The sequence below is a fragment of the Muscardinus avellanarius genome, assembly GCF_963383645.1.
Source record: "Muscardinus avellanarius genome assembly, chromosome: 10".
NCBI classification, from domain to species: domain Eukaryota; kingdom Metazoa; phylum Chordata; class Mammalia; order Rodentia; family Gliridae; genus Muscardinus; species Muscardinus avellanarius.
Genome location: NC_137796.1, coordinates 44,883,391 through 44,893,695, shown reverse-complemented (window position 1 = coordinate 44,893,695; position 10,305 = coordinate 44,883,391). Strand labels below are relative to the sequence as shown.

The window sequence follows — 10,305 nt, the reverse complement described above, 5'->3', positions numbered from 1 at the left end:
TTGTTTCCAGTGTGAGAAAATCATGAATCAAAGAAACCTAAGTTGGAAAACTGGCTCTAACACCGTGTGTGTGTGTGTGTGTGTGTGTGTGTGTGTGTGTGTGTGTGTGTGTTACTGGGAATGAAACCCAGGGGAATTCTACCTCCAAGCTACACCCCCAGCCCTATTTTTTATTTTTTATTTTGAAACAGGGTCTCACTCAATTGCGAAGGGACTCACTAAGTAGCTGAGGCTGTCGGCGAACCGGGATCTTCCTGTCTCAGCCTCCTAAATGCAAGGATTATAAGCATATGCCAGCACACCTGGCTACCATTTACTTTCTTATGGAAGCAAATTTTCTGAAAACTCTGTCTCATAGTCCCTATGAAAGATTTGTTCTTCATCAGAATAACATATTTCAAATATTTTACCAGCAGAGTTTTCACATGTAGCTACGAAAGAACCACTTTTCTTGTTTATATATTTAACATACTCTACTGACCAGTCACGAGTGTACAATATATGTAAAATGTATTCCATCTTAAAAGTAGAGAATGGTAAGTTCCTTTTGCAGACAAGTCAATAGGATGGCAAAATGACCGAACCTTTACAAATGGGGGTATTTTCTAAGAATTACAAAGTAATTCACAGGCAAGCCAGGCATGGTCGCCCAGCCCTTAACCCCAGAACTGGAAAGACTGAGACAGGATAACTGCAGATTCATCGAAAGTCTCCATAGCTTACCAGGTTCTAAGAAACTTCAGGAGACTGAAATCCAACATTAAAACCACAGAGCCAGGTGTGTTGGTGCACACTTGTAATCCCAGCATTTGGGAGGCTGAGACTGGAGGATCTCAGTTTGCAGACAGCCTCAGCTACTTAGTGAGGCGCTTCAAAACTCAGTCAGACCCTGTTTGAAAAGAGTAAAAAGACTAAAGAATAGGGCTGGGGGTGTGGCTCGGAGGTACAAGGCCCTTTGGTTCCATCCCTAGTACAGCAAAAAATAAAATAAAAGAAGAAGAAGAATTGCAGTGGGGCTGGGTTCTACCTGAGTGCTTGTATATGCATGAACCGAGACTCTGGTGCCACAAAAAAAGGATTAGAAGAAGAGAGTGATAGAGAGAGAAAGAAATGACCTTGAGTGTCATTTGTGAAACCACAAGCATTCTTTATCCACAGAGTGATGATGTTCTTAGAGCAGATCTGAGGGTCTCTACAGCTCAGTGGTAAAAAATCCATATTTACCGTGAATGAGGCCCTGGATTCCATGGCCAAACACCAAAAGGAGACACAGTGGGACTTCTTATATGCAAAACTAAGCCACTTTTTAGAAGGATGATCTTTTTGATGAGGCAAATTTAGGGAGTAAGAATATATTAGAAGATATATATATATATATATATATATATATATATATATATTTTTTTTTTTTTTTTTTTTTTTTTTTTTCAGGTCTGGGGATGGAACCCAGGGGCATTTTACCTCCGAGCTATAGCCCTTGCCCTATATTTTATTTTTTATTTTGAAACCGGGTCCCACTAAGTTGCAGAGGACCTCACTAAGTAGCTGAGGCTGTCTGCGAACCGCGATCCTTCGGTCTCAGCCTCCTGAATGCTGGGATTACAAGCGTGTGCCACCACACCCGGCTAGAAGATATTTTAAAGGAAAAGAAAATCACATTTCTTTGTTAGTTCCTTCATTCATCTCCTGTAAAAGTGTGATATGCACTTTACCTCATTTTTACTGATGATTCTATAAGACCTTTTAAAAGAGGCTCTTAGCCAGGTGTGGTGGTGCACGCTTATAATCCCCGCGCTTGGGAGGCTGAGACAGGAGGATTGCACAAGTTCGAAGCCAGCCTCAGCTTCTTAGTGAGGCTCTCAGCAACTTAGTGAGACCCTGTTTCCAAATAAAATAGAAAATAGGTCTGGGAGTATAGCCTGGAGGTAGAAAGCCTCTGGGTTCCACCCCCAGTACCACCAAAATAAATAAATAAATAAATAAATAAATAAATAAATAAATAAAAGAGGCTCTTAACCTTTACCTGCTCGTGAATTGTTCCTTTTAGAGGACTTTTCTGTATTGCTGTTGCCTCTGAAATGGAATGGAAAATAGTCTCTTAACATATTGGGACACTGTCAAAGACTTTCCTATTCCAACTTGACATTTGAAAAGGCAAAGGTTATCACAGTATCGTGATGACTTCGGAGTCCTTAATATGTCCAGTGCACTATTTTAGACCCTATCTGGGTCATTAGTAAGAGAACTGCTTTTATATCAGTGATTGGTTAAAGATTTGTTCCTGATGGCTGTTTAGCAATGGTGAAATGCAGTTTTTTAATAGCATCAACCATAAAGTATGAGGAATGCACAAGTGTTTGTCGATCATTAATCAGCTATGAGTAGAGGATGGATTACTTAGGGAACAGTAGGACTCTCCAAAGCAAAGGACAAGGGTAGATTGACATCACCTCCTAGTGCTCCCAGCATGCCACAAGGCAAGGCAGTGGCCCCTGGCATCAATGGCAGGAATGAAGTTTGGGAGGAAAAGCCAAGAAAGCCAGATAGTTTGAAAAGCCCTTTTCTTCATACCAAACACTCAGTCAGACACACACAAGAATGACAGGGTGTTGACTATACTAATTGAAGGGGAGCAGGAGTGATGGTATGTATTCTATTACAGAGAGGGCAGGCAGGGACAGGAGGGTTCCTACCATTGGCCACTCTATGGCGTGGGCCAGTATCTGCCTAAAAATACTTTATCCCTGGAGTATTGCACTTCCTCTGAATACAAGAACCAAGTTCTCTTCTCATTGCCGTCCAAGCAGAAGCTGCTGGTAAGAAAAATGCTCTTGAAGCCCTCCTAGAAACAGGAGAGAACAGGAGCAACAGCGTAAAGACTGAACAGAGGCCAAGGGAAAGCCAATGAGGCCGACGTCTACTGCAGTAGCACTGAGACAGATGACCAGAAACCAGTCACCTGGAGGCCAGAGGGTCCAGCAGCACCTCAAGTCATGAGCTGCACCCTATGGGCAGTGGACGATGAACAGGAGCGGGAAGGTAGGGCCCAACCCGCAGGAGGGCACAGAGCAAGGTGAGAACAACTTTTACATAAATTTTCCCTCTGAACCCCATCTCACCCCTCACCTCCAACTCTCAAGCACACCTGATGAACCTTCTTCATGGAGTGAAAGGGAAGGCATCTTTGATGTGCAGTTCTTTATTTTCCTCTTCCTCGATCCCACTCACTAAGGATGAAGGCAGGGGATTTGAGAGGTCCTTGCCTGACCTCCAACAGCACATGGGAAGTTACTGCTGCTGGGAAAGTCCCGAGGGCACAAAGTGGGAAAGCTTGCTCCCTTGTGAAGGCCAGGGGAAGAGGTAATAATAGTCTGGATGTTCCCCAGAGGAGGCCTGAGTGCCTAAATGCAAAAATAGGCTGTCAAGAGACTTTCACACTTTCAGAGGAAAGGTGTTACACTCCTGCTTCCTGGCTCCTAGTGCTGAGTCATAGACATTACTGAGGACAGTTAGAGGAGGTCCCCTATGGGCTCAGGTCTTCTATATTCTTTCCCACAGAAGCAGGAGGCAGGTGTTGTCATGAAACCTGGCCAAGTCAGCAGACCCTATGGTCAGGCTGTGTAACCAATCACTCAAGGTATATTTACATTCTTTGCCAGGAGACTTTTCACATGACACTCTGACAGAGACACTTTCTTTGTTCATGTATTGAACATTCTGTACTAAAGAATCAAAAGTGTAAAATATATTAAAATATTTACCTTTCTGAAAGTAGAGAATAGAAGCTTGGCGTGTTGGCACATGCTTGAATCCCAGCATTTGGGAGGCTGAGACAGGAGGGTTGTGGTTTGAAAACAGCCTCAGCTACTTAGGCTCCTTTCAACTCAGTGAGATCCTGTTTCAAAATAAAGAGTAAATAATAGGGCTGGGAGTGTAGCTGGAAGGTAGAATGCCCCTGGATTCCATCCCCAGAACTACATACATACATACATACATACATACATACATACATAGATAAATGTAGAGAATAGGAAGTTCTATTTACATGCAAAATAGATTTAAGCTTCACAAAACAAAGAGCTATTCCAAGAGTAATTCCCAGGGAAGCCAGGCATAGTGGCCCAAACCTGTAATCTCAGTGTTTGGGAGGCAGAAGCAGGATGTTTGTAGGTTTGTCATCAGCCTCTGAAACTTTGTAGACACTGAGGAACTTCCTCAGATCCTATTTCAAAATAAAACATGCAATAGGGCTGGAGTTTACCTGAGTAGTAGGAGACCCATGGGCCCTGGCTGCAATGCCACAAAAAAGACAAGAAGAAAAAGAAGGAGGTAGAGCAGGAGGAGGGGAGGGAGAAGGAGGAAGAGGAGATGATGATCATAGAGGAAGAGGTGTTGGAGGAAGAGACATAGAAATAGAGGGGAGAGAGAAGGGAGAGAGAGAATTGGCCTTGAGTGTCATTTGTTAATTTGCAAGTATTCTTACCCAGAGAATAGGATTTTCCCATAGCAGGTCCGAGAGTCTGAGCAACCCGGTGATTCCCATTTACCATGAATGAGGCCCTGGATTCAATGGCCAATACCAAAAGGAAAGCACCATAGAATTTCTTTTTTTAATTTATTTTTATTTTTTATTGGTGTACTGTATTCATACATCATAATGGGATAAAAAAAACATGTGTAGACATATGTGTACATATCGCCCATTAGCCCCTATCCACGCCATTCCCTCCCCCTCCCTCCTTCCCATGCTTGGCTTAGTGGTTGACATCTAATTTTATAGCAATTTATCCAAAATTAACAATGATAATCTCACATAACAAATTCATTTGTTTGATATCAAACTTTTGATCACATAGAGATAACATTTCAATATTTCTTTTTGCTTTCTTTCTTACCAGAGGATTTTTTTCTTTTTTTTTTTAAGGTGAAACTATCATACATTTTTTCCAGAAAAAAATCTATCCTAACATGAAATATGAACTCTAAATACACGAAACAGTCTCGAAAAAGAACAAAGCTAGAAGATGTACATTTTCTGGTTTCAAACCTTATAAAGCTACATTATTGAAACAGTGTAGTACTGCTATAAAGGCAGATATATACACCAGTGGAATAAAATAAAAAGCCTAGAAATAAATTCTTCCATATATGGTCAAGTTATTTTTGACAAGGTTTCCAAGAACATTTCGTGAAGGAAATAATGATCCTTTCACTAAATATTGTTGAAAAATAATAATTACATGAAAAGGAATAAAGTTGGACCCTTACCTAACACCATATACAAATATTAACTCAAAATAGATAAAAGACCTAAATGTAAATCTTAAGACTATAAACCTTTAGAAGAAAACCTGGGTCATAACACTTCACAACACTGAAACTGGCAGTGATTTCTTGGATATGATTTTAAAGGCATAGGCAACAACAGAATAAACAAATAAACTTCCTAACAAATAAAAAAATTGTACATCCAAAGACAATGTAAACGGAGTTAAAAGTTACTGATAGAATGGGGTAAAATATTTCCAAATGCTATATCTGAAGGTATATTAATATTCCAAATAAAAATCCTAAAAAGTAGCAACAATAAAAACTAACAATACAATTTAGAAATAGGTAAAAGACTAAATAAACAATGAATCTCCAAATATTTTAACCAATAAACACATGAGTATATTCTTCTTTGCTTAGTTGTCTGCTGGATGGAAAATCTTGTTACTCTGGTTCTGGTGTGTGTTACCTATTTCTTCTTTGTAGTTAATCTCCTTGAGTATTTTCTCCAGCGCTGGTTTTGAAGACATCAATTCCTTCAGTTTCTGTTTGTCCTGGAAGCTTCTTATTTCCCCATCTAATTTGATAGAAAGTTTTGCTGGGTAGGAAATTTTTGGCTGGAAGTTGTTTTCTTTCAGTGTTTGGAACATGTTACTCCAAGCCCTTCTGGCTCTCATGACTTGGTTTGGGAAGTCTGGAGTGATTCGAATTGGTTTGCCTCTGAATGTCACTTGGCCTTTTGTTTTTGTTGCCTTTAAGATTCTCTGCTTGGCTTCCACATTGGTCATTTTGACAATTATGTGGCGTGGGGATCCTCTTCTCTGATCCTGTCTAAAGGGAGTTCTATAAATTTCCTGGACCTGTGTAGTGACCTCTTGCTCTATGTTTGGAAAATTTTCTGCTATTATTTCTTTGAAGATATTATTGATCCCTTTGGTTTCATCTTCTTTTCCCTCCTCTATTCTGATTATTCTTAGGTTAGCTCTTTTAAAATGGGCCTATATTTCTTCAATGTCAGATTCCTGCTGTCTTATTTTTTTTTCTAAGTTATAAATTATGCGTTCATTTTTGGAGTGATCCTCTTCTAGGAGCGAGATTCTATTCTCCATGTGGTCTAATCGATTGTTTATACTTTGAATTGAGGCCTTTACCTCAATGATTGCATCCTTCATTTCTTTTAGACTCTCTCTAAATTCTTTTCAAAGGTCCTGTATTATTTTTACAGTTATATTCCTGATTTGATCTTCTGGAGATCTCTGAATTTCTGTGTTATCAGGTTCTGATAATATGGGGTTGTGGGCATTGATTGCTCTATTGTTGTTTCTCTTTCTCATGATTTCAGAAGTTTGTGCCTTCCCTGGATCACTATGACTTCACTTAGGGTGCTCTGTATCTTGAGTCTGTAGTAATCTCTTCCATCGCTACTCCTTCACACGGTTGAACTGCAAAATCTCAGACCCAGGGAGATTATCAAAGTCCATGGCATGCAGTACAGGGATTTCTCCTTTACAAGCCGCAATTTCACTCAGGGTTATTGTGCGTGTTAATCAGGAGCTGTCAAGGGTGTGGTGAACTCGCTGTCGCTGCTGGCAATATGGCGCCACTGCCACGCCCCTCGTTTGAACTCTGTTCTAAGTCCCTGGAAGGGGTGATGAGCTTGGCCACTGGGAGTTTTAGACGTTCTTTGCGCTGAAAGAACTGCTGAATTACAGTCGAATGATCCGCAGCTGCTCACTTCAGCTCCTTGTTTACCTTTCCTTTCTGGATCCTGGTGCTGTGAGGGAAGATGGTGCCGGCAAGGCCCCGCTGCTGCATTGTGGACTTGATTTCTGGTCTCTGGTTGTTCTTCTAGTCTTTTTTTTTTCTCTGTCCCTTGTGTTTACATTTTTTATTTCTCTGCTGATGGCGTTTTCTGGGTATGAAAAACTCTGATTTTGTAGCAATAGAGATCAAGTTTTAGCAGGGCTCATAAATGCTGCTTTTCTCAGTTGCCATCTTCCCGGAACTCCTCCACCATAGAATTTATTAAGCAAAGAAACTTCTACCTTCACCTACTCCTGAGTTGTTCCTTTTATAGGACTTTTCTGCATTGCTGTTCACTGTGAAATGTAATGTAAAAGAGTCTCTCAAAATATTCTGACACTGTTAAAGATATTCTTCTGAGACCCCTGGAGAAACCGGGCCCAGTGAGACGCTGGGTTCTGGGCGGGGGTCGCGCGCAGCGCACACCAGCTGGGGCCCGGGTCGCGGGACCCTGGGCCCCAGGCCCAACTGCGCGTAGCACGCCAGACCCCTGGAGAAACCGGGCCCAGTAAGACACTGGGTTCTGGGCAGGTGTCGCGCGTGGGGCACGCCAGATGGGGCCCGGGTCGCGGGACTCTGGGCCCGGGCCAAAATGCGCGTAACACGCCAGACCCCTGGAGAAACCGGGTTCAGTACCCTGGGTTCCGGGCAGGGGTCACGAGGAGCACGCCAGCTAGGGCCCGGGTCGTGGGACCCTGGGCCTCAGGCGGAATATGGCAGATCACTCTGGACCCATGGGGAAACCAACAGGGTTACAGTGCTACTGAGTGCCTGATCCCACTACCTCCTCAAACCACATATACTGTCTTCTCTTATTAAAAAAAAAAAAAAGGAACAGAAAAAGAAAAAGAAAAATATCGGAGAGGAGGTAAGAAAGCTGTTATGGATGCCAGGACACTGGAGATGCAGACAAAACTTATCTAAATGCACTGGAACTTATGGAAAAATTTGCCGTGAAAGAGGACTGCTATTTCTCTATATTGTTAAGAATCTCAGACATCACCTGTAAGGAGAGAGTTTAGCGGAGACCAAGGAGAAATGCAATGTTGAAAGAGTTCTCCGCGATGGTGGTGGAGACTTGTATTCAGGAGAAGCAGAAACCGGATCCTACCAACTTTATTTTTTTGGAGAAATTACACCAAATGTCGAATGCTACCATCACGCATGCTTAGGAACACTGGACAACATTCAGAGTGGAAAAAGAGCCTGGGAAGGATTTGAAATGGTGGAGGCAGTGGCAATGCTAGTGGCCAATACTCAGGGGAGGCAGAGATCTGATACATTACACCTGGAACCTTTGAAATAATAACCACAGAGACAGTGATCGGAACCTGCTGAGGGGTTAGGCATGGGCCGGGACCAGTGGCCAACATCGGAGCTTGCTGTGAGGCAAGGCCACTACTGAGGCCTCCGTGACAGGGATTGGAACCCGCCAAGGGGTTAGACCGATGCTGGGGCCATCGAGGCCGGCGTTGGAGCCTGCCATGAGGCAAGGCTTGTGCTGGGGCCTCCGAGGTCGGGTCCGGAACCTGCTGAGGGGTTAGGCCGGTGCTGGGGCCAGCGAGGCCGGCATCGGAGCCTGCCGTGAGGCAAGGCCGATACTGGGGCCTCCGAGGCCAGGATAAGAGCCTGCTGAGGGGTTAGGCCAGTGCTGGAGCCAGTGAGGCCGGCATCGCAGCCTGCCGTGAGGCATGGCCGGTGCTGGGACCTCCGAGGCCAGTATCGGAGCTGGCCGAGGGGTTAGGCCAGTGCTGGGGCCAGCGAGGCCAGCATCGGAGCCTGCTGTAAGGCAAGGCCGGTACTGGGGCCTCCGAGGCCGAGATAAGAGCCTGCCGAGGGGTTAGGCCAGTGCTGGGGCCAGCGAGGCCGGCATCGCAGCCTGCCGTGAGGCATGGCCGGTGCTGGGACCTCCGAGGCCAGTATCGGAGCTGGCCGAGGGGTTAGGCCGGTGCTGGGGCCAGCGAGGCCGGCATTGGAGCCTGCTGTAAGGCAAGGCCGGTACTGGGGCCTCCGAGGCCGGGATAAGAGCCTGCCGAGGGGTTAGGCCGGTGCTGGGGCCAGCGAGGCCGGCATCGGAGCCTGCCGTGAGGCATGGCCGGTGCTGGGACCTCCAAGGCCAGTATCGGAGCTGGCCGAGGGGTTAGGCCAGTGCTGGGGCCAGCGAGGCCGGCATTGGAGCCTGCTGTAAGGCAAGGCCGGTACTGGGGCCTCCGAGGCCGGGATAAGAGCCTGCCGAGGGGTTAGGCCGGTGCTGGGGCCAGCGAGGCCGGCATCAGAGCCTGCCGTGAGGCAAGGCCAGTACTGGGACCTCCAAGGCCGGGATAAGAGCCTGCCGAGGGGTTAGGCCAGTGCTGGGGCCAGCGAGGCCGGCATCGGAGCCTGCCGTGAGGCAAGGCCGGTACTGGGGCCTCCGAGGCCAGGATAACTACCTGCCAAAGGGTTAGACCGGTGCTGGGGCCAGCGAGACCAGCATCGGAGCCTGCCGTGAGGCAAGGCCAGCATCGGAGCCTGCCGTGAGACATGGCCAGTGCTGGGGCCTCCTAGGCTGGGAACGGAACCTGCCGAGGGGTTAGGCCGGTGCTGGGGCCAACGAGGCAGGCATTGGAACCTGCCGTGAGGCTAGGCCGGTGCTGGGGCCTCCGAGGCCGGGATTGGAATCCTGCCAAGGGGTTAGGCCGGTGCAGGGGCCAATGGCCATCATCGGAGCCTGGCGTGAGGCAAGTTCACTCCTGCGGCCTCCAAGGCCTAGACCAAAGCCAGCTTAGGGGTTAGACCGGTGCAGGGGCCAGCGAGACCAGAACTGGGGCCTCCCATGAGGCAAGACCACTGCTTGAGCCAGCGAGGTCTGGATCAGTCCACTGAGTAGCCAGGCCACTACTGGGACCATCAAGAGTGGGATCGGTACTTGCAACACAGCATGCACAGAGAAATATCGCAGAAAATATAAATCAGACGCTTCTCTTAATCAGCAGTAATTAGGAGGAAAAGGGCAACAGAAAGAGGTTGAGCTATAGAAAGGGCCCTATAGTGAAGCAACTAATGTGACCAATCAGAGGGTATGTAATACTGGAGGATGGAGCCTCTTTAAAACGCAGGAGGTACATAAACAAATGTATCAAAGTAAATCACCAAAGAAGAGTGGGGTGGAGGGAGGGGGAGGGAATGGGATGGGGGCTGGAGGAGGGCTAATTGGATGATGTGTGCTTGTATATCCTCTCAAGTCTTGTACTC

General features: G+C 46.0%; 1 protein-coding gene across 1 annotated transcript in view; it reads right to left on the bottom strand.

Annotated features, from left to right (window-relative positions):
* LOC308268414 (putative ATP-dependent RNA helicase TDRD12) overlaps positions 1-10,305 on the bottom strand; it is a gene marked incomplete at both ends in the record, with an annotated part of 178,135 nt that overhangs the window by 88,942 nt on the left and 78,888 nt on the right. The window lies entirely within an intron of this gene.